The sequence below is a fragment of the Puma concolor genome, chromosome B4 (genome assembly GCF_028749965.1).
Source record: "Puma concolor isolate L17-30 chromosome B4, mPumCon1.1.hap2, whole genome shotgun sequence".
Lineage (NCBI taxonomy): Eukaryota > Metazoa > Chordata > Mammalia > Carnivora > Felidae > Puma > Puma concolor.
The window spans coordinates 44,150,269-44,175,268 of NC_141673.1; the positions used below are offsets into that span (position 1 = coordinate 44,150,269).

Genomic DNA, 25,000 nt, shown 5'->3' on the forward strand with positions numbered 1-25,000 from the left:
ATCCCTTCATCATCTGAGTTGATAATGGTGAGCACATTGACTAAGAAACCAAAATAATGCTATCACCGACCCCCTCCACAACCCCACACATAGAAAAATAACGCTAGAATGGGTACTCTGAAAGGACAGAGTAATGCTCATAGTGAACGTTCATTTGGAGAAGAAAGGAGACTAAAATGAAATATGATGTTCAGATAGCAAGAGATATGGTAATGAAGAAGGTTAAGTTAGCTTCTCAGATTGTAGCGATTAAAGATAAGGATGTGGATGGCAAGACCAAGAAAAATAATATGGAAAAGACTAACCAGAATTCTATGATAGGAAGAACTGAGAAAGATCATATTCATCTGAACCTCAAACCCTGTTGACAGTAGACAGAAAATGGTGAATTCATCTATAGCCTCACAAGAGTGGGGAAAGAAAAAGCACCCGATTCTCAGTACTATTCTGCATGGCTCACCTGTTATTGAGGATATTGCTGGCAATTCATGCTGCACTCCCTTTGAAGTTACTGAGAATGAAGATAGAAGAATGATATTAACGTGAATGTGTATCTACAAGTAAATTATTCCTGAGAGCCTCAACTTTGAGTACAACAGACTCACAGGTGTTTCCTCTGAATATTTTTTAACAAGTGCTTTTAATAAGTAGAGCAGGACTAAGAAAGCCATTCACAGGAATATGGTCAAGAAATGCCATGAAATGCTTTCAGCTGACAAAGGTCAGTGATAACAATTCATTTTATCACATATATCCAAATCGCTGGGACTAGGGATCTAGGCAAATTCCACCAATAGAGTTACTGCTCAGAGTTAGTAATAGGATTGGTCAGAAAAGCATCATATAAAAGAGGCCCAAATGATTCTGATTGATCAGAGAGGTCTCAGAATCATTGAGCATAGAGTTTAGTTCAATGAAGAATTCCAGGTTTTAGAGCGCTCAATAACCTACAACTTAATTAATATGTCCAAGAAACTGTTTTTTTTAATATTCTATTACGTGTTAAAATTAACACTGAAGTCACTTGTAAGTAACCTCTTATCTAGACCCTATATCCAATGTTCTGAAGCCTGCGTTGGGACCCAGCGTCTCTCTGCATTAAGCTTCCCTTTTCTATTCAGACACTGGGACCCGCACATCTTGATTGCTTCATACTTTTTGAAAGCATTTTTTTTCTTTTACTAAAAGCTACAGATATTTTCCTTGTTCTTCTTTATTTATTTCCTAAAATGATTTAGTAGAAGTTCCTACCCTGTGTTCATGATCCTCACACAAGCTCACAACGAGCATTCTGCAAGGTTACTGTCTCCTGGCTTAATCTTTCTACTTAGTCTTAATATTAGCACAATTACTATATTTTTAAATTTAGATAGGTGAATTTACATCTAGCCACTTTTGAGTAACTTATCAGTCTACATACATATAACTTGAAACAAAGAAAGGAGGGTAAAATGAAAGGAGACACAAGAAGACACAATATAAGAGTTAATCTTTTCTGAATGTTTGAAATAGGACTGCACATATGCTTTAAACACAACCCTATTATACTGCCAATGAAAAGTGAATCTTATATCTGATTAATACGCAATATAAAACCAAGAGCTTTAACTCTTAAAAAAGTATTATAATAGAATTTAGTATTTAATCCCATTCCTTTTAGGTATGCAGTATAATGGTTTTCTATTGACTAAATTTAAGTTGTGAGCACTTCTCCTGGAACTTAGGTCTTAGTGGCTATTGCAACATGCATTGTAGTGAACCTCTTGCTCCATAAGGTGGCATCAACCCACCAGAGTGAGCAGGGAACCACAGATCATATTTCAGGTGACCTTGGACCTTCAGCTTTCATTTTTCCTAAAGTTGTTTTATGCAAAGGAGAAATTCAAAGGGATTTTAAAAGGTTCCTTCAGATCTATTATCTACTGACTTACAAAAAGAAAATCTCAAATGAATCCAAATCTGTGTTCTTCTAAAGAGCCTAAAGTTCAAGTGTGCAGTTGAAGCTTATCTGAATCTCCCGTCTTCCCTGGCCTGCATACTTGGGCTTGAAGTCCTGTTGGGAACTCTGTGCTTCTGGGATTTCTGACATTTCAACTTTTGGATTATAGTCGAACGTACAGTCACACGTACCATGCAGGTAATGATTTTCATAGTTTTCTTATGCAACAAGGAAAGGTGGGAAATGGAGAAACATGTAAGATATTTAATATGTGATTTTTTTTGGCTTTTTACAAACTCAACTAAGTTTTGTTTAAAAATAAATGGTGCTCCTTGAATTGCTTTTGTAGGAATATAAAAAAAACTCAAAAATACATAATTAAAATAATCAAATAAAAATGAAATTGAGCTTCACTATCCTCATGTGATAAAGGAGATGGATTAAACTAATTTATTAATAATAAATTAAAGGGAGAAAGAAAATAAATAAAGGGAGAAAGAAAAAATACAGTCGGTTCAACAATCACTTCTTAGTGAATGTTAATATTGTAATTTATGAATGCATGTTAACTAGTTCACATAACAGAAAAACAAGTGATTTTATTCCATATATCATTAAAATACCACGCACTATGTTCTGCCAATATAAATGCATTTACATCCCCACTTATTTCAAAAGGCCATTTTCGAGAACATTGTTACAATTAAATATGAGGAAACCTGTTTACCTCTCAACTCCTAGTACCAGCTATCTCTGAAGAGGTTCTTGTAATATGAGAAATAATGACCTGATATTGCAATAAAGGCAAGCCTTAAGCAGTTTTCTCAACTCTGCTTTTTACCCATTTGGTGACATTATATAAGTCATTTAATCTCCCTACGTGTAGATTCAGAATTTACTCCCCATTCTTACTTTACAGCAATGTTAGGAGGATTAATTGGATAATGAATCTAAAGGCTCTAGGCTCAGCAAAGAAAGATGCAAGAGCAATGTATTATTTGCCAGTGAAAGAAGACAATGAGAAAGCACTTTCCCTACTAATCAAAATTATTCCTACCGAGAGAGTGAATGTTAGCAAGTAAATTAAGACTATTTTTGATAGAGTTTCTAGTTTCAGATATCCGAGGGCAGAAAGCAAGGAGTGCAAACATAGCTCTCAGACAATTGAAATATATTTCTTCTATTAAGAAAATGGGGCCACTTCAAAGGCATAATGGAAAAGATTTCATAAAGTCATCAAAGCACAAACTGTGAGATAGCTGGATTAGACCTAAAGACATATGTTCATTAAGAAAAAAAAAATAGTAATTGAAATGAAGGTGTTTTCTCGCATTTTTTTTCTCCATTTACTCAGAATAAAGACCACACCATGGTAAATGATTTAAGAAATAAAGTAATAAAAATCTATCTTGTATGATAGTGGCACAAAACAGAATGTCCGGAATTCATGATGAACGTTAAAACCTGTGAGTGTCTATAAGTATGAAGGCAATGAGGAGTTGTTTAAATAGAACTGGATTGGGAATAAGATTACCTGAGGCTGCCCTTTTTGATGCCGTTTCCTTAGGGTATTTTGCCCTTAAATTAAAGTTTTGCACAAGAGGTCTGCATCATATCTAAGTAGTTTTCTAACTGAAAGATGAAACAGTTACAATTTTCATCTGAGTTTAAATCTCAATAAGAGTTATTTCCCTGACCAATAAAAAAATGAAAGCAACCGATTTTGGTCCAGGTGTGGAATCTCCCACTGTGCTACGTTTCCTTAAATTGGGAATGATGAGGATAAATGAGCCCACCACTAACTACATCAGAGTAGTACTCCGTTCAGACTTGGTTTGAATTTAGCCATCTTCAAGTGGAAAACACATTTGAAGCAGGATTTCTGAATTTGTTCTGTGGAATCATAAACTCTCATTTTAGCAATTTTGGTAGTTTGTGAAAATGATTAGTGCATATAAAGCAGAGTTCTTAGTACCCGATACTATCTAACATTGTCTTCAAATAGATCACCTGGTTTATGAATTTGAAGTGTTAGCAATCATTTGTCAACCTTCTTCCACCAGTATGATCGATGGCATTGTGGTTAACCTGTGTTCCTGTTTTGTTATTGGATTGTAGCAATTATCTTGGTCTTTTAATTATACATCCCAGTCAAATGATCTCATTTCTTCTGAGGAAACTCAAAGCCGTTCTAAGACAAGTAATTAATTTAGTTTTAGAACATACTAGATATACTTCCAGAGAACTGATGATCCATGGTCATCAAGACAAAAACAAATATGAACATTCACATTTCAAACACTCTAATAAATCATGCTATTTATCAACTGATAAATTCTATTTGAATAATAATCAAATTAGCTCATAATCCAACCATGTATCATATATGCAGTTCATTATAACTGCATGCTTTAAAAATTGATGGTAAATTGTAAGTTGTCTTAGTGCACATGCAATTTCTTATTACATTAAGATTTGCTCAGGAGCTAAATCTAATTTTAAACTTTTCATAAAGTAACCAATGAAAGAGAAAGGTTTTGAACTAATTTCATGATATCACATACGTTTTGGGGGGATTGTGGTAATATTTTCCTTATTTTTTCCCAAGTTTAATGTGGGGATATTTGCGGAAATAATGAAAAAAATTTTCATCATAAATGCTGCTTTTAAATTACAGATGATATTTTTAGGTCTTTACTGCCCTCATTGCAAATTTACTTATTTTTTCATATGGAAATTATTGTTCTTAACAAGGTTGGAAGCCAATGATTTCTTTCGAGACTGAGTTTTGTTACTTTGAAAAATCCACCACAAGGTGGCAAGCCAAGAGAAGTTTTTAAACTATACTCTGGGACTGTAATTTGTGGGGTGAGAATTCCAAGTCAGTTCATTTGAAGAGTCACCACACACCTGACATGTCAGTTGCCAAACCAGTACGTAAAAGTTGATGTACGCTCCAATCAAAAATCATAATTATCCATAAAGGAAAGGCAGCAGGCTATGAAGCCAAAGGCTCTGGCATTGAGCCAGATATCTTAGATCTACCTTGGATCTAACAGCTTTAAGCTTGGCAATCACGTTAACTCTTTGTGTCAAGGCATTTTATTTCTTTGTGCCAACCTAGCAGTGGTGTTGTATATAGTAATGAAAAATAGCTGGCTGTTGCATTTCAGCTCAGGTTACCTCCACGAGTCTAGGGGAATAAGCAGTGCTAAAAGGAGGTTTCACTTTCAAGCAATTCAATTCAATTTACCTCACCTAAATTCTACTCACGGAGATCAACCAGATGATCATTGTGCTGGACACACCGAGGTGTACACAGGTAAACAAACAAACAAACAAATCTTTGGCCTCAAGGACACAAGGGAAGGAAATTTTCAGAAATTTCATCACTAATAAAATTGAAAATGTACACATATAAATACACATAAATATCCAAATCTGTTGCTAGCTAATAAGTACCTATAACATGTATATATCTTACACTTAATACAGAGACAGTATTTTGTTTGGTAATAATTTATTAGGAACTCCATACAATTTGTCATGCTCTGTACCATATTTATCATGGCTTTATCAGGCACCAAAAACAAGGCAGTACGTGTTTCTTACTTTTACAGAGGTAAGTTTCTTCAATACTAAAACCAACCTGACAGTTTTTGCTTAGAAAGTAAATTAATCCAGAACTAAACTTTAAACTCTGGTCCTCAGGATACTGAAGGACAATGTTTGTTTGTTTGTTTGTTTGTTTTTGAAAACAAAGACCATGTCTTCTCTTCACTTTTTAGGACTTCTTTTAGCTCCCAGTGTCCTGCAAATAGTGGGACCTGCTCAGTGTCGCTTTGTAGATTTATGTACTCTAGAGGCATTCAGTAATGTGGATCTATACCTGGGCAACTAGAACACAGCTTTATGAGTTATGTTGGTAGTATTATAGTGGTTTCCATTACTGATTTAATAAGTGTCATTGCATCTTCTCAAGGAATAATTTAAAAATATAAACTTGAAATTCCAATTTGTAAATGAAATGAAAGGCTGGAAGCAACAAATGTCAAATTTTTACATCAGGTTGCCAGCTAAGAACTTTGCTGAATAATTACTTGTTTTATATATGCTAGAAAAACTGCAGTAAATGTATGTTAGACATTTAATCAAACAGTATTTCTTATATCTGACAAATTTATTTTTTTAAAGTTTATTTATTTATTTTGAGAGGTGAGAGGGGCGGAGAGAGAGAGAGAGAGAGAGAGAGAGAGAATCTCTAGCAGGCTCTGTGCTGCCAGCTCAGAGCCTGATGTGGGGCTCGATCCCACAAACTGCAAGATCATGACCTGAGCTGAGATCAAGAGTCAGGTGCTTAATGAACTGAGCCATCCAGGTGCCCCTCTGATAAATTCATTTTTATGCATAATCAAGTTGTCCTTTTGTCATCTTTTTCTCTTTCATTTATAATTGATCAAAATGGACCCCAATTAGCATTATTTTGAAATTAATACTAATGCAGACCTTCTTAGCTGTGGTCTGGTGAAGTTATCTTCGGAAATTCACGACCCCCAGCAATTTTGCCACAAAAGAGACATTCAGCAATGTCCGGAGACATTTTTATTGTCATTGTAGGGGAACGAATTGCTCCTGGCATTTAGTAAATAGAGGTTGGAATGCTACTTAAAATCGTACAATGCACCAGACAGCCCCTCACAACAAAGATTGTCCATAGTGCTGAAGTTGAGAGAACCTGTTATTTTAAACCTTATATTCAAAGTTGGAGATCAGGAGATTATATATGTATGTATGTACATATGTATATGTATATATATATGTATATATATATATATATATATATATATACACACTTGCATTTTTTAAATGAAAGAAGTCTATGGATTTCATTTATTATGAGTCCCTGATATCAAAAACTACAGTGAGAAGTTACACATGATTTTACTACCCAATTTATATTGTTTGATTTAAAAATTGGCATTTATTGAGTATCTTTGTTTAGCAATGAATAAGTTACAATGCTTCTACTAATGAGTGAATGAGCAATTAAGAAAATATAATAAAAATGGAATAAAGCAATATAATTATGATAGGGGAAACTATGCAAGAAGAGAGGGGGCATAGAGAACTCTATGTTTTCAGCTCATTTTTTCTGTATATTAAAAACTCCTCTAAAAAAAGTCTATTATTATTTTTTAATGCAGTGTGATGTATGCAATGCTAGCAATGGGACAAGCAAGGACAAAACAGGGGTGAAACCTTGGCATGTGAGCAGGCACAATATGGAGAGGCACTTCCAGAAAAGAATTTTCACAGATATGTTCCACAATATGAATTATTCATTTGAAACTGAACATTTTTGGGGGACTTTTCACTGGTATAATTAACAGATACTTTAAGTCTGGGGCTTCCTGGCACTTGCATACCCTGCCTTCCTTTCCAATTTCTGCAGTTAGATTGGTCTTATGTTCCTTTTCCTATGCAATTTGTGGTTCCTATACTGCCTTACCTCCATATATCTTTTTCTTGGATAACTACTATCTCACTCTTTTTTTTTTCTATCTTTGTTATTCTAGCAAGACTTCCTATTCCTTCTTCTCTTGATTCTTCCACTTGCCAACTCCATTTATAATGTTGGTTTCGAATATTGTAATTCCAGGAGTGGATAAAAAAGAATTTCAAAGGACTCAGAAAAATCTACATTCTTCTCTCAGTTCAACAAATTTTAGAAAAGTCTTCTTGGAATCATTCTTTGAATGGTCTTGTTACTCTGGATACCCAAGGCAGGCCCAAGGCAAGAAATTTAAATCTGCTGGCATTACCTTGTAATCATTGCTCTTGTAGACTTGCATATCTTCTTTTTATTATTGTTGACGTATTTAGGATTGGCTTTTTGTATTAATGAAGTACAAACATTTATAATTTGAGGTTTAGGCTTTCAGGAAAAAAAGCAGGCAAAGCAAGCCTTTGACTTGTGTTTATTCTCATCAATTCACCCTTTTATTGCAGAAAAAAAAGCAGTCCTACTTATATTCCTACTTTACTCCATGGATTTTAACACAAGTTTGGGGAGAAGACCCAGATACAGATGCAAGCCATCCTTGCCTCGCATTGCCTCTTTCAGATACTGTTGGAAAAATATAATTAAAAATAAAAACTCCCAACCCAGAAAACCTCTCCACAAAGGTAAAAGAGAAAAAAAAGTCTTATTATTGAATAGGAATTATAGCAGAATGCACTGCACAGCACAGGCATTCACTAAAGAAACAGCAAGTAGAGAAAGAAATATCACCTCTTATTTAGCCAAGCAAATACTTCCCATTACTTACATATTCTTAAAATAATCAATCAATAGACAAACTAGTCTTCAAGTAAGGGACCTGACATTGCCCTTTGTCATCTGTAGTTCCTCATAAATCCATGTGTTAATTAGGGCAGACACCTGTGTTGGCTCATGGCCTGTATTTAAAAAATCTTGTATCTTTATGATCAAAGAGGTAAGCTGGAGACTTGGAGTCAGGTGCCAGCTGAAGGTAGGCCTCCATGCCCTCAGAAAATTGGGAATTGGAGTGCTGCCTTCTTTGATTACATTTCAAAGAGATGTTTCCAGGGTCCTCAGGAAGTATTCCTGGGTTGCAAAACTGGTAAAAGGCTTATTTAGCCTTTAAAAAAATATCTATACATATCAAAAGCGTAGTAAAAGGATTCACAATTACATGTTTTCTATAGTAAATGCATTAGGAAAAAGGTGTGTCCTAATTCTATACCTGAAACCAATTTTACCATGTATATTAACTTGAATTTAAATAAAAACTTGAGGGGTGCCTGGGTGGCTCAGTCGGTTAAGCATCCGACTTCGGCTCAGGTCATGATCTCACGGTCCAGGAGTTCGAGCCCCGCATCAGGCTCTGTGCTGACAGCTCAGAGCCTGGAGCCTGTTTCAGATTCTGTGTCTCCCTCTCTCTCTGCCCCTCTCCTGTTCATGCTCTGTCTCTCTCTGTCGCAAAAATAAATAATAAAAAAATGTTAAAAAAATTTTAAATAAAAACTTGAAATCAAAAAAAGAAAAAAAAGAAAAAGGTATGTGTGTGTTGGTCGGGGGGGGGGGTCTCTTTTCCTTTTGGCACCAGGGAAAATTGAGCTTTTTCTATTTTCATTTGTACAGCCTACAGTTCACCTGTGATTTAAAAGTGTGCAATATTCTTTTGAGGGATTATTAACAGCTGATTCAAATGTTATTCAAATACATAAATTTGCACATGCACATTTATAATTATTTATAATTAACAATCATATCCAAATTTAACAAGTCTTATGCCTATTTATAAAAAATTATATTAGTTTTGTTATGTTTCTTAACTTCATATAGTCTAAGAAATCATTACATAAGTGTTTATAACAAAGTTTTATATTAAACTCTCTGGAAAGAAAAAAATACTATATTGTATTTCTGAAACTGAAAAATTAAAAAAAGGGTCAAAATAGATTTAAGAGAAAACTAGATCTTGCTTCTACACATACATTGCTTTAATTGTATTTTTTCCCTGTATTGGCATTGTCTGAAATACTGACGTTAGAATGAGGATCTCAGTATCAACTCCTAGTCTTCTGGATCTTAATGTAATTTTTAACAGGGTTCCTACTCATACTTAAAAGTCCAAACAAACAAACAAACAAACAAACTACAAAATCGTGCCTGTTTCCTACATAATGTATTTAATCCTATATACAAATGAAAATCTGCCTACTGTCTTCCAATATTGAGAGTCCCAAAGTATCATTAGTTGCTGTTTCAATCTCTGGGTGATGCTCTTTCTTTTTGAGTTCAGCCATCTCACTTTGATATCCCATAAACTATAAATTACATTTTACCATTAACTACCAACTCTTTATATAAAATAGAAGGGGTAAGTTAGGGAAGAGGACAGTTAATATTAAGCACACACTTGTGCACGCGCACACTCACAGGAAAGAGTACAAGAAAAAAATGATAAGTATACAATATCCTCTGTTTTGAATTAGTAAGAAGGCCATGGGTTTTATTTATCATTTCCTTCTACAATACCCCTTCCATGTTCCCTTTATTCTCAGTCAGCATCTCATCTGGATGCTGTTCTTTTCTTGGTGAAATGATTCAAACTTTCATTGCTGGAGATTCTAACCCTTTGGTGATCCTGATCTTGTACACATTCCTTTTCTGTAGTGTTTCATTAAATTTACCACTAGACTAAACAATACTATGAAGTATTCCAGAGGATTTGCTGGGACCCAGGGATACAGGGAACCATCTCTTTGCCTCCGTTGTTAAGCATCAAACCTATTTCCCCTTACCAATTGGGATTATTTGCCACAATCCTTATGCTGCTAGTAGAGTAGCAATAAGAAGTCTTAAGTGAGGGCGCCTGAGTGACTCAGTCAGTTAAGCATCCAACTTCGACTCAGGTCATGATCTCAGGTTATGATTTCCCAGTTTGTGAGTCTGAGCCCCATGTTGGTCTCTGTGCTGACAGCACAAAGCTTGCTTGGAATTCTCTCTCTCTCTCTCTCTCTGCCCCACTCCCTCCCCAACTTCTCAAAAATAAATAAACATTAAAAACAGTCTTAAATGATCAGATGGCAATGCAAATTCTTATTTAGTGGAATAAGGACTAGGAGCATTCTTTTCTAAGAAATAAAGACCTCCAAATCAGTAGAACCCCAAAGCATGGGACTAGGAAGCTAGATTATTTTCAAATAGGTCTCTTGTTTTGTAGATCAGCATATCCTGGTTACCAGAGAAAGAACACTATATGTTGATCACTGTTAAAAAGCTATATCATGTGGGGTGCCTGGACGGCTTGGTCAGTTAAGTGTCTGACTCGGTTTCTGCTCAGGTCACGATCTCACACTTAATGTGTTCTAGCCCTGCGTTGGGCTCTCCACTGCCTGCTTGGGATTCTTTCTCTCCCTCTCTCTCTGCTTCTCCCTGCTTATGTTCTCCCTCTCTCTCTCTCCCTCTCTCTCTCTCTCAACTAAATAAATTAAACTTACCCCCCAAAAAGATATATCATGTACTATAGGGCAACATCCTAATGTCCTAAGGTATCATCTACTATCTAGTACTGTAAGTTTTCAATAAGCCATTCTAAAATTGCTCCTAGGCTAAAGGGTACATGTTAAGAGCAGTAAATCCCATGGGTGTCAGCATATTGCCTCGTTTATTTTTCTATGAAGTTCATTTTTTTGAGAAGATATGTGTAAAAAATAGGATGGTAAATAAAGCTTTTGGTAACTTCAAGAAATTCTCATTCTGACAGAAGCATTATGTTCAGGAAGACAAATTCCAATCACTCTTTCAAATCACTGCCCACTCCTTAGTAGAATGAGATTATTTTAATCAACCAACCATTAGGTAACAGCTAGTCTTCCCACGTTATGATGGCACATGAGTCTCAGGATTAACCTTCAGGATAGGCACTTTGGGTACACAACAGTGACTATATCCAGGTTACCCTTGGAAAAGTAAAGTTTATTGTTTTGAGGCATTTGATAATACCTTTCCCTACAAAACATGGCTTCTTTTTCTATGATTCTTTCCCTCAATCCTAATATGTGCCATGTCCAACCTCCTTTTGACTTCAGATTTTCTCAAGTTGAATTTTACCTCAAACTGATAATGGAACGCGGCTGCACACTGCTCAGCTTGTGATTAGGAAAATCAATAAATACCTGATTCATGATGAGCAGCTAAGGTTTTGTAGTGACTGGTGTCCCACTGAGAAATGTCTCTTACCAGGACCCAGTCACAACCTGAGGGATGTTTTTGAAAAGAGTTCATTTTAATTTTTTTTAAAACTTTTATTTATTTTTGAGGGAGAGACAGAGTGTGAGCGATGGAGGGGCAGAGAGAGAAGGAGACACAGAATTCAAAGCAGGCTCTAGGCTCTGAGCTGTTAGCACAGAGCCAGATGCATGGCTCAAACCCACGAACTGCGATCAACCTGAGTCAAAGTTGGATGCTTAACCTACTGAGTCACCCAGGTGCTCCAAGGAAATTTCATTTTAATGATGGATATGGAGTTATTCAATTTCTAGGGGCCTGCTCTGTGATTCTCTTATTGTGTTATTATAGGCAAAAGAACAGTAAAACTTTGGATTGCAAGTAACTTGGTCTGTGAGTGTTCCGCAAGAGAAGCAAACATTTTTAATACATTTTAACTTGATAAACAAGCGAGGTCTTGCAATACTACTAATATTGCACTGAATGTCACATGATCACAACTGAGCTAATGGTTCTTGAAATTTGCTTGGATAGACGAGTGCTTTGGATTACAAACATGTTTCCGGAACGAACTATGCTCACAAATCAAAATTTTACTGAACCTCGATAGTAAAGGGAGAGTCAGAATTCTTTTCATTATAAAAACTAATGGTGGATGTGCCTGGGTGGCTCAATCGGTTAAGCGTCCAACTCTGGACTTTGGCTCAGGTCATGATCCCAGGGTCATGGAATAGAACCCCGTGTCAGGCTCTATACCTGAGTATGGAGCCTGATTAAGATTGTTTCTTTCTGGCCCTCTCTCCCACTTGAAAGAAAAGAAAGAAAGAAAGAAAGAAAGAAAGAAAGAAAGAAAGAAAGAAAGAAAGAAAGAAAGAAAGAAAGAAAGAAAGAAAGAAAGAAAGAAAGAAAGAAAGAAAGAAAGAAAAAAAGAAAGAAAGAAAGAAAGAAAAGAAAAAGAAATATTAATACTGAAAATACTTATTCAAGGACAAATGCCCATGAGGGCATATACCCTATGGAGACTTCCTCTGTGTTCAATACCCTCCCAACATCCCATTTTCAAACACTACCAAAGTATCTATCATGTCAGAATGTAATAATTTCCTCTTTACTTCCTTGTATGCAACACTATGCTTGGAGGGCAAAAATTATATCTTTTTCTTCTTAAATCATCAGTGTCCAGCTTAGTGGTTGACAGCATGTGATAAATAAATGAATTAATGAGTCACTTCTCACTCTATACCCCTGACGAAACTTTAGAAAAAAAAAAGAAGGTTAAAAAAGAATTGAGGTGGTCTTTGTAATCCTGGACAATTTTCTCCTGGAATTTATATGTGTAATTTAGTCTTGGGTAGACAGTAAAAATTCCTTGATACATTTTACAAAAAAATTGTTAACATACCTCCCATGATTTTCCATTTTCCCATATTTAAATCATCTGAAAAATACCATAATACCCAAACCACCAGATTTGTATCAACTTAGAGAATCCCAGGATGCAGTCACTTGTCAAATTCTCTGGATGTTTGGGGATTTGGGTATCAATTCTGACAACCAACTTTGTAAAGCTTTGAAATTACTTTTTTCTTTCTAAGATCTGAAAAAAATAAATATGAACTCATGAGATTATGAACTATTGTAATTGTCAAGAGAATGAATGCTATTTATTTATTTATTTATTTATTTATTTATTTATTTTTGCTGGTGATAAGAGGTACTTCAGCTAAAACTTTTCATCTCAGATCCAAATATAGCAGTCAAGAAATTAATATAAATCACATGATCCTGGTGTTAGAAAGAAAGGCCCAGTGAATATGATAAATGGGTATTTTGAAAGCTTTATGTTTACATTTCTAGTGAACTCCCTGCATCATAATGTGCGGTCTATTTAAAATACTCCTTTCAACTATAGAAACGAATATTCTCCTTTGCTGCTTTAAAAACAGTTTTCTAAAAATGTCTCAATAAAGTTTCAATGGGTCATAAAACTTCAATCTCAACCAGCATGACATGTGAGGCCATAATATTAGGATTCTATGTGATAAATGTTCAGGTGTTATCATGGTACAATTTCAAGTAGAGGACTGTATTTGAACCATACGGGAGAAACCTATATTTCTGGACATCATTTTCTACAAGCAAATGTGAACTAAAGCATTTTTTTCACATTAAAACATTTTAAATATTTGGGTGATGTGGGGGAGATTACATGAATATATTTTCACAGAAACTTGTAAACATAAATTTAGACATGTGTTTAAGCATGTTACCCTTATTTACTTGCCAAACTATTAGGGTTTCTGAACACTTGATAGCTTCCCTTTACACTGATAAAAAATAAATGTGCCTATTCCTATGAAATTTCAGCACACATATTAATTGTGTATATACAAATTGTGTATAAACTTTTAAAAAGTTTATTATATAAAGTAGAACTGGAACATCTATAATGTGGTTTTAGGTCTACTGTAACTTTTGGTATAAATTTAAATTTTAAAATCCAGTCAAATCTAATGATTCCGATGTTCCATTCCTGCAGTGATGTACAGGAATTTCTCATTACACACAACTTCTCTGTATGTTTGAATAATTGATCCCAACTTTTCACTCTTCTTTCTCATATCCTTTGCCATGGGACTTTGTATTCCTTTCAGGAAATGGGGCAGAGTATATGTTCCTCCTGCTTGTCTTTAGGACCAGACATGCATTTTCTATTGGCCAATATTAGGAAACAGACGTGACAAGTGTCAATTCCCTTAAGAGACCATGTGTATTTGCACTTGCTCCCCTGCATCCCTGTCACCACCATAAGGGGAGTTCTCCCTGATAGCGACTATTTCCTCAAGCTTGACCCTAGAATAATTAGATAGAAGAGACATGACACTATATCTCAGTGAGGAGAGAAGCCATGCTCAGAGAAATACATTGCTTGAAGCAAAGCTGTCCCCAGTTGAATGCAACTGAGATCAGCTTGCATCCACCAGTGAACTAATTAAATGCTTATTGTTGTATGCCACTGAAAGTGTGTGGCAATACTATATGCAATATTACTCCTCTATGTACAAGTGATTATGTTTCATGATCTGAAATTATATGTATCCATCTATTCCACACTGGAACTATAACGTTTGATTTGTATCTCATCAATTGAATCAGAAAATAGAACTTGTGGTAGCCGGTAAAACTGACACTGTTTCCTTTCTTCAAGCTGTACTGATGTTAAGACAATCTGGGTTTTAATAAAAAGGAAGTCTTTTGCCTATGCAACATCAAAGGAGCTTTGCACACAGCTCCTAGATGAGGGATGACTTTATAGTTGAAGGTGTGAAGTAATGGTAAATAAGTCATCTATTACTTGAAAGAGAAATTATGGTACCACCACAAGATAAATGTTTATATTTTAATTCAGGGCAACATTCTCTGTAAAATGTAATGTAAAACAGAATTCAGAATGACTAAAAAGTTCAAGTGATTTGTTTGTGTATGTGTGTGTACTGTTGTGGGGTAGGGAAGAAGATGAAAAATTGGGAAATAGCTTCTTTTGAATCTGAGCTTGCCCTTGAAATTCTATTCCTCTAGTACCACTCCAGTGTCAAAATCTGTATTAGGGTTCTCTGGAGAAATAAAACTAATAAAGTATATAAATAGATATATTGAAAGAGATTATGAGGGATTGGCTCACATGATTATGAAGGCTAAGAAGTACCACTATGTGCCTTCTGTAACCTGGAGGCTCAGGAAAGCCAGTGGTACAATTCTTGTCCAACCCTGAAAGGCCTGAGAACCAGGGAAGCCAATGCCTGAGGACAGGAGAAAACAGATGCCCAATTCAAGCAGAGAAAGCACATTTTCCCTTTCTGTGCTTTTTTGTTCTCTCCCCTGTCCTAGCTTTATCAAGATATAATTGACATATAAAATTGTATAACTTTAAGGCATATAATGTGAGAAAATTCAACATCTACTCTCTTAGCAAGCTTCATTAGTTTCCTTTGGTAGTGTCCTTCATTAATCACGATTCTTGTGGCTCTGTATTGGTGTGTATGCATTTGGGGAAGTAGGCACCTCTTCTAGTCTTTACAGATTGGATTTAGCAGCAAGAGTCATTTAGCCACCAGCAGAAAGCGCTTACATTGCACACGGCCATTGACAACATTCTCTAATCAAATGGAAACATAGGCATAAAATAATGGAAAAAATCATATTTAGCAATCAAGATTTTCAGTAGCAATTCAATTGAAAAAAGTCACATTTTGTACACTGAAAACAAGTATGAAGGTGACTAGGTTAGCAAATAACCCAAAAGATAAGAAGAAAGCTATTGCCAGGATATTCATGGGATTGTCATGTTTATTTTTCTCTTTCTAAGAAAGAATTAAATTTATGCGGTGGGGAATTTTGTCTCTAGAAAAGAACAATACTCTAAAATCATCACACTGATTTCAGAAAAATAGTCTTGGGACATATTTACTTAGACATATGTGCATTCTTCAGTAAATGATTTCAATTGTTTTATAGGAAAAACAATATCTACTTTATATATGCTAAGGCATGTAAATCTAAGACATGTAGTAAGCATTCAGTAAATAGTAATTGAATAAAACTATTAGTATTAATTATGACAAATATAAAGGATATTAGTATGTGCGATGTTGAGTATGTGTTTCCAAACTGTGCTAGACTTGTGAAATGGTAATATAATGTGTGTATAAGGATTAATTGTTTTAAGCTCTAAAATAACATTTTTCATGCAATTAGAAATTACATGGTTTCAACAGTTTTAGCTACAGGAGTGAAGAGACTGTCTTTCAAAGAGCATTTATTAGCAATAAAGGAAAAAGCTTGTAAGATTACATGAACAGCAAATTCTAGTATCAAAAGAATATCAACGTAATGGATGAATTTCTTTATTTTTGTACTTTGTATTTAAAATAGGGCTCCTTTTCACTTTCCTTTCTAACTCGCACATGATTTCTGAAGAAGGGACCAGTAATCTTTTAGTCACAAGATAGAAACTGAGCTGGATACCCAGGGGTCTGGTGAAATAGAGAAAATTAGCTAGCTTCAAACTGACTGTTTTCTGATAGATTTCTGGATGGGAGAGGGTGTTGGGAATTGTGATACCATTTAGATAGGAGAAAATATGTTTACTGACTTGAAAATATTTTTTCAAAAAATGTAAGTATGTTTTCTGCCCAGAGTTGGTCAAAATTTAACCTTAAGTGTACAAAACTATTGTGTTTGGGGGATTGTATTAAAGATAGAATAAAATAGCTATTAGATGCAGTTGTATTCTTAGAAATTATGGGTTAGGATTTATATCATTTTTGTTTTGATACATTTTAAATAAAGATCTAGTTAAGTTAGGAACTTTAATCATTAAACTGGAAGAGAAAATTGAAAACTAAAAATTAAGTCTAATCAGATATATTCCAGAATAAAAGGAGTTATTTACTGGTGATGCTAATTTGAATGAAGAAAATGTTTTTCATAACTAAAATAATTATTGAAATTGAAATTTTCAAAATAATAATATTTGCACTTAAATAGTATAAGGAAATTTAAACAAGATGGTTACAATTAAGAGATTTATTTTTATCTAATCATCTTTTTCTATGAAAAAGTGTGATTTTGCTAAAGGCAATTAAATATTTATTGGAAAGATATTGTTGGGTATCTGATATGCTAAAATTTAAGTTGGATGTGTTTTCTTTATTCAATCAGTAAAGAGGGGAATATAATATCTGTATCTCTGATGTTCTTATCTAATGACTTTTTTTTTTTTTTTTTTAGCTTGACTTTAGCTATCATTTGTGATCTGACTTTCAGTTCTGATGTGTAGTCTGAAGGATATACGGACTTGAAGAAAATAAGTTTTAACTGTTTGGGTAAATAAGATCCAACTTCAATTATCTTAATTGTTTCTTTTAAAATTTTAAATTATCTATCTACAAAATTAAGTTCAGAGATAGGACATTGATTAATGGAAATTTTATTAGAAATTTGCTAAACATGCTAGACCCCTATTACTGGCTTTAACTAGGCTGCTTTATCATCTCACAAAAACAAGAACTCTGTTCTGAGGCTGTCATGACTGAGGGCATGCTTTTTGTACTACAGAACTACTGGGAAAAACCCTTTTTAGTACAGGGGTAGGACCACAGGCTGAAATAGCCACAGCTAAATCCAGATTTGAAAAGGGGATTTTGAATGAGGCATGTTTAGAAGATGCTAGGATAAATGGAAATGAGAAAGAGGATAAATAGTGGGATTTCAATGAAGCAGTGGAACATTTTGGCTTATGTGGAAAGAGAAGTTGCTGGTACAGAATTTTCAATATCCTAAAACAATTATCCCTGGTTTCCTTTTAAAAAATGATCCATACTAAATATATGGGGGCTTCAAGATATGATTATGTTGGGAGCTTTATACGTGTTCCACAACAGCATTCCTTCACATAAAAAAAAAAAAAAAAAAAAAAAAAAGATGTGTTTTCACTTGCTTTGTTAATTTTATTTTTCCTTTCTAGCCATCTATGTTTTTACATCTGTATAATGCTGTAGGCAGGATCACCAACCTTGAATACAATGCAGTCAATTTTTAAAATATATGTGCCAGGGTAAAAAGAAAAAAAAGAATATAAAATCACCATTCTATTCCAGTGCTTTTGAAATATTGTATACTTAATTTTTAGATAATTGTGAATCATTTTAGTCTTCTCTGAAGCCTACACTAGGCTGGTAAAAAACATACAAGTTGGGAATTTTGTAGGTTTCTGATATAAAAAATATCAGACTTATGAGAGAAAAGAAGTATTTTTATATATGAAACCAAAATACTGAATCTCTTTCATGTGGCAGTTACCTCATTAATAAAAGTTACTAACTGAGTGAATGAATAAAGAATGAGGAATTGTTAAAGGAGAAAAACCAGAGGAATTGAAGGTGAATGACTCAAATATAAAACAACACAATGGATGACCATAAAACTCCTAGAAGAAAGCATAGGTGTAAGCTCCTTGACATTGGCCTTGGCAATGATTTTTTGGGATTGATATCAAAAGCAAAGGTAACAGGGGCACCTGGGTGGCTCAGTCCATTGAGCTTCAGACTCTTGATGTCAGCTCAGGTCATGTTCTCACCATTCATGAGATCAAGCCCCTGTCCCCCACTTGGGATTCTCTCTCCCTCTGTCTTTGCCCATCCTCTGCTCTCTCTCTCTCTCTCTCTCTTTCTCTCAATAAATAAACATTTTTAAAAAAGCAAAAATGAAAAAGTGGGAAACATAAAACTAAAAAGCTTCTATATGGAAAAGGAAACCATAAACAAAATGAAAAGGCAACCTATGGAATGGGAGAAAATATTTACACAATGTAGATCTGATAAGGGGTTAATATCCAAAATATATAAGAATTCATAAAACCCAATAACAAACAAAAAAAACCCTACAAAAATCTGATTTAAAAATGGGCAGAAGATATAAATAGATACTTTCCAAATAAGATATTCAGATGGCTAATAGGTACAAGAAAAGCTTCTCAATATCACTAATTATCAGAGAAATGTAAATCAAAACCACAATGAGATATCACCTCCCACCTGTTTTAATGACTTTTATCAAAAAGACGAAAAATAGCAAGTGTTGGAGAGGATGTAGGAAAAAGGGAACCCTCGTGCACGGCTGGTGGGAATATGAATTGGTGCAGCTACTATGGAAAACAATATGAAGGTTTTTCAAAAAATTAAAAATATAACTACCATATGATCCAGCAATTCCACTTCTGGTTATGTATACAAAGAAGTCAAAAATACTACTTTGAAAAAACATATGCACCTCATATTCTTTGCAGCAGTATTTACAATAGTCAAGGCATAGAAACAAGCTAAGCGTCCACTGAATGAATGGACAAGGAAAATGTGGTATACACACAATGGAAAATTATTCTGCCATAAAAACAGAATGAAATCTTGTCACTTGCTATAATCTAGATAGACCTGAGGGCATTATGTTAAATGAAATAAGTCAGACAAAGACACAAACTGTATGATGTCACTTATATAGAGAGTTAAAAAAAAAAGCCAAGGTCGCAGTTACAGAGAACAGATTGGTGGTTGCCAGAAGCAGGGTAGTGAGGGTGCGCATGGGGGGCAAAATGGGTGACAGGAGTCAAAAGGTACAAACTTCAAGTTATAAAATAAATAAGTAATAGGGATGCAAGGTACAGCATGGCGATTATAGTTAATAATACTGTATTGCATATTTGAAAGTTGTTGAGAGTAAATCATAAAAGTTCTTACAACATGAAAAAAATTCTGTAACTATGTATGATGATGGATATTAACTAGGCATGCTGTGGTGATCCTTTCATAATATATACAAGTTTTGAATCATTACATATTATGCCTGAAATTAATATAATGTTGTATGTCAATTATACCTCAATTAAAAAAAAATAGGACAACGATTCAAAACAAACACAGTGAATTTTTTTTATTTTACCCCCCAGTTTTAGAAGAGGTGAATCCAATTTTCAGCTAAGGGCAAAATACTAAGTTATGAAATTGTTAAGCTGTATATTTACTAAAATAATTCTTTTTTAAAAGTTTGCTTATGTTGAGAGAGAGAGAAAGAAAGAGAACCCCAAGCGGGGTACACACTGTCAGTGCAGAGCCTGACAAAGGGCTTGACCCACAAACTGTGAGAGCATGACCTGAGCTGAAATCAAGAGTTGGATGCTTAACTGACTGAGATGCCCAGGCATCCCTTTACTAAAGTAATTCTAAATATATGACTTGGTTCTAACTTTATGTATGGTACAAGATGTTGAATAATGGTATTATTAAATTATAATTTTACCCTCAAAATCTAACTAGATGGTTTAGGTTTTTTACTTTTTTTGGTGAATTTTCTATCATGACTAAAACATCAGGTAAAATACTGTCTGAACATGTTAGATATTGCTGTCTTCATTTTACATTGAGATTGAACCAAGTAACTTGTCTAAAATAAAGCTCAGGTGAGTTTTAGGGCAAAAATTATGGATTACAGGACTCCAAAATTGGTGTTCCTCCTACTCTACAAAGGTTTCAGTTAGGGAGGAGAGCTACACTTCAAATATGCACAGAACATTTATCTTATTAATGAACATGAGAATGGGGGGTATAGAAGTGAAATGGTTGGGTATTGTATTTGAGTGTGATAAGGGAGAGTCCTCTTGGATGATGTGATAATGTAAAGAGATCTAAGGTAAGCAAAGCTTCCCTGAATATGAAGAGAGTAAGAAGTGGAGCATTACAGGCTGAGAGAAGAAATATACGTGTCCTAAGGTGGAAGCTTGCATGGTATGCTTAAATACATCCAAGGAGCTCAATGTGGCTGGAGCTCAATTATCAAGTATCACTGCCTGTTTAAAAACCAAGTGGCAGTAGTTCAGGGCAAGGTTGGGACTGGGAAAATATTGCAAGATATCAACATATAAATAATATTCAAAGACAGTGGACAGGAGTAGATTACTAACAAAGTAAGGTAATTGACAAATGAGAACATCCAAAAACTGCACTTTGGAGTGTTCCAAACTTTAAAAGTACACAATAAGAATAGGATCTGGAAAAAGAGCCTGAATGGGAGTAAATGTAAAAAGTCACAAAGAAAAAAAAATGCAGGAAGTGGGTTGTCCTCGAGGCTAAGAGGGAAAAATTTCAAAAAGGAGTGTGATAAGCTCTGTGAAATGCTGGTGTTCTAAGATGTTGAAAAATTACTGACCATTGAGTTTGGCAATACAGATCTCATGGTGATAGAATGAAATTTGAATAGATTAGTGGAGAGGGAAATCTGTTTAGAGTGGATTTAGAAGAAAAATGAGACAGTAGTAATACAGAGCAAAGGAAAGTCATTTTAGTTGATTTGAAGAAAAGGAGAGCAGGAGAAAATGTCATAGTTGCAGGAGAAATGTATCACCATGTATATTGGTACATAGTTATATATACTTAAATCCATAAGAGAAAAATTCTGATGAAATAAAAGGGGAAGATTCAGAAATATTCTAAGCAAAATCCTTAGGCAGGTTGAGAGGGCTGATAATCAATGCATATGCATAGTTCTTTTAATTTGCTTTCTCCTTAAACCAGAGCATGAGACAAAAACTTGGCTCTGTATAGTTTATTTAGATGTCTCCTGTAAGCAGGAGTAAGTCAATAAACAGAACAGAGTGGGGAAAAAGGAAAAGCATTATGTCTGCATTACTGCAGACATGATCTCCAAAAAGGTATCACAGAATATAGAATCCATGTAGAATTTTCTGTTTACTTTTGTCCACTGATTCCCAAATCCCACTCTCTGAGGGTTGGATCCCCAGGGGCATTCATGATGATGTTGGTAATAATATTTTTATGCACAAGGTTGGACACAACCTAGGGACTCATAACTGACGGATTAATTTAATCACTGATTTAAAATGAATTTTCCTTCCAAATGTCCTATACAATTACCATGAAATTGGCAACTCCATCCAGTTGCTGAAAACATTGATCAGGGTAGAAGAAGAAGCATTTTTGTTTGGATGGAGGAGCCCACAGGGACTCTATATGTTTACTAAGAGAAACTTTTACCTCGAGAACCTCTGTTGAAAATGACTTGGCAATGAGCTAGCCTGTCTCTAGGTATACTTTACAGGAAAGATAAAATGTATATATTTCTATATCTAATAGGAATCATTTCAAACTGTTAGTATAAGAAGGGTATTTATGGACCTCTGTGGGACTCTTTAATTATGCCTATTATCTTTGGTAGATGCACACAGATATTGACTCATTCTGAATTAGTTAGCACCATTAGTCATAGAATCTCACAATATGTCTGTGGATTTGCTTTTGTCCTCACTTTTACTGAAGTACGAGAAGGTTAAGTGACTTGCCAATGAACATCAAACATGTTGGTAAAGAAGACAAGAATAGATCCTTAAGATCCTGACTCCAAGTTATTTATGTCACTGTATTTATTGACTTTACCTTCTGCTTAGTCATTTGTTGGGCACATTTACGATAAATATAATGAAAAGTGACACTCCAATGCTTTAAATAGAGGCTGTACTTTATACCCATGACAGGATGGAAACAGAGTAAGTCTGTGAGGCATATGCAGTGGATTTTTGATTGAAGTCTCATAATAACCAATTAAGTCGTTCATGTAATTTTGTAGTGTCTCAGTTTCCACAGCTCTATATTGATGCAGTAGCTTGTTAAGTCCCTTTTAGTCTCACATTTTATTTTTCCAGGAAATGATAATTGAAGATTTGGTCATTTTAACTTCCTCTGTATGGTGAGTGACTTTACCACGTAGGGTTTCTTAGTTCCCCTGATCCATTATCAGGAATCCTTAAGTACAATTCTTAGAGATTTTGTTATCAGAAGGCTCCACTGAGAAATCCATAGTTAGCCATGTCTCTTTTCTTTAGAATGTTAGCCAATTTTGCTTCCTTAATGTAGAATAAAAATAGTAATTTCCCATTACTCCTGAAAAAAAAAAAAGAAAAGAAAAAAACATGCCTACTAGTTGACATATGCCTACCTAAACATCACATGCTCTCTGAGAATTAAATCACATGAAAGATCCTGTTTTGTTCCCTAACATATTTATCTCTAGTGACTGGAATAGTGTCTAGCACAGAGTAACTCAATAAAGACTTGTTTTATAAGTGAATGTATTAGATTTAAAAAGCTAGAAATCTGCTTCATACAGTCGTAGAAGTACTATTGGCATAATGCCCATGATAAAAGTACAAAAAAATAAAGTTATTAGATAACAACATTTCTTTTTTTTTTTTTTAATTTTTTTTTCAACGTTTATTTATTTATTTATTTATTTTTGGGACAGAGAGAGACAGAGCATGAACGGGGGAGGGGCAGAGAGAGAGACACAGAATCGGAAACAGGCTCCAGGCTCTGAGCCATCAGCCCAGAGCCCGACGCGGGGCTCGAACTCACGGACCGCGAGATCGCGACCTGGCTGAAGTCGGACGCTCAACCGACTGCGCCACCCAGGCGCCCCGAGATAACAACATTTCATATCATCCCTCTTTCATGTCAATTCTCAATCCTCAGAAGTTATCTCCTTCGATTTTTTCTTCTTTAGTTCCTATGGATGTTACAACAATTCTTTTTTCTTTTTTTTAATTTTTGTAATCTTTATTTATTTTTGAGAGAGAGACTGGGTATGAGCAGGAGAGGGGCAGAGAGAGAGGGAGACACAGAATCCGAAGCAGGCTCCAGGCCCTGAGCTGTCAGCACAGAGCCCGACGCGGGGCGCGAAACCACCAACCATGAGATCATGACCTGAGCCAAAGTTGGACACTCAACCCACCGAGTCACCCAGGCTCCCCTGTTACAACAATTCTAATTAAAATGTATTCACTTCTATTTTTGACGTCAGTTTCTATGCTTTGAAAGATTGGAAAATTGGTTCACCTACACTAGTTTGTACACCTGTATACTTTTCAAAGTTTTGTTTTTTATGATACCAAAATTTTAATTTTTTTTCTGATGCTTATTTCCATTTATTCTTAAATCTTCATTTCTTGTTACTCCAAATTTAAAGTTTTTTTCCTTATCTTTGTTTCATAACATGAGGAAATTACTGCCCTTTGCCACTTCCTGTTCTGTACACTCAGAATTTTCTTTGCTATGTCACTCATTATACAATATAAGGGTATGCTGGTTTTTGGTTGTGACTCAGCTCCACTTCCACCTTCTGAATGTTTCTTTTTATTGCAATGAGATTCTCATTATTTTCTGCAAATGGAGGCAATTAATGGGAGGGGGAAGGGATAAGATCTACTTTTCTGCTTTTGTTGGTCTACAAGGTACATCACGTTTCAAACTTTTCCTTTTAATCCACCTGTGTTCTTATAGTTAAAGCATATTTTCTAGTAGACAGCATGTGTTTGACTCTTGTTTTTTATGAAGTCTATTTTTGTCCTGTATTATATCATCTATTTTTATTTAATATAGTTGACATAATTGATATGTAATCTACCTACCACTTTCCTATTTATTTAATTTTTGTCCCACATATACTTGTTCCTCTTTTATTTGGATTAATTAATACTTTTTGGAATTTCATTCAGAATGTGTCACTTAATTTTTATATATTTGGGGACTTCCCCATATCTTTTAGGTTCATTTTTTTCAAATTTATTCTTACAAAGAACATATTTTGAACAATTTGAGTTTTTCTTTTTAACTGTTTGAAAACAGCAAATTCAATTGTTAATGGATGAGATGTCCTGTAAATATCAATCAGATCTATTT

General features: G+C 34.7%; 1 long non-coding RNA gene across 1 annotated transcript in view; it reads left to right on the plus strand.

Moving 5' to 3' along the window:
• The first annotated feature begins 1,820 nt into the window (after positions 1 to 1,820).
• The window catches only part of LOC147579036 (uncharacterized), a 106,539-nt gene continuing 83,359 nt past the window's right edge, over positions 1,821 to 25,000 (plus strand). The window contains exon 1 of the long non-coding RNA XR_015253122.1: positions 1,821 to 2,137. This is a non-coding gene — a long non-coding RNA (uncharacterized LOC147579036). The remainder of the gene's footprint in view (positions 2,138 to 25,000) is intronic.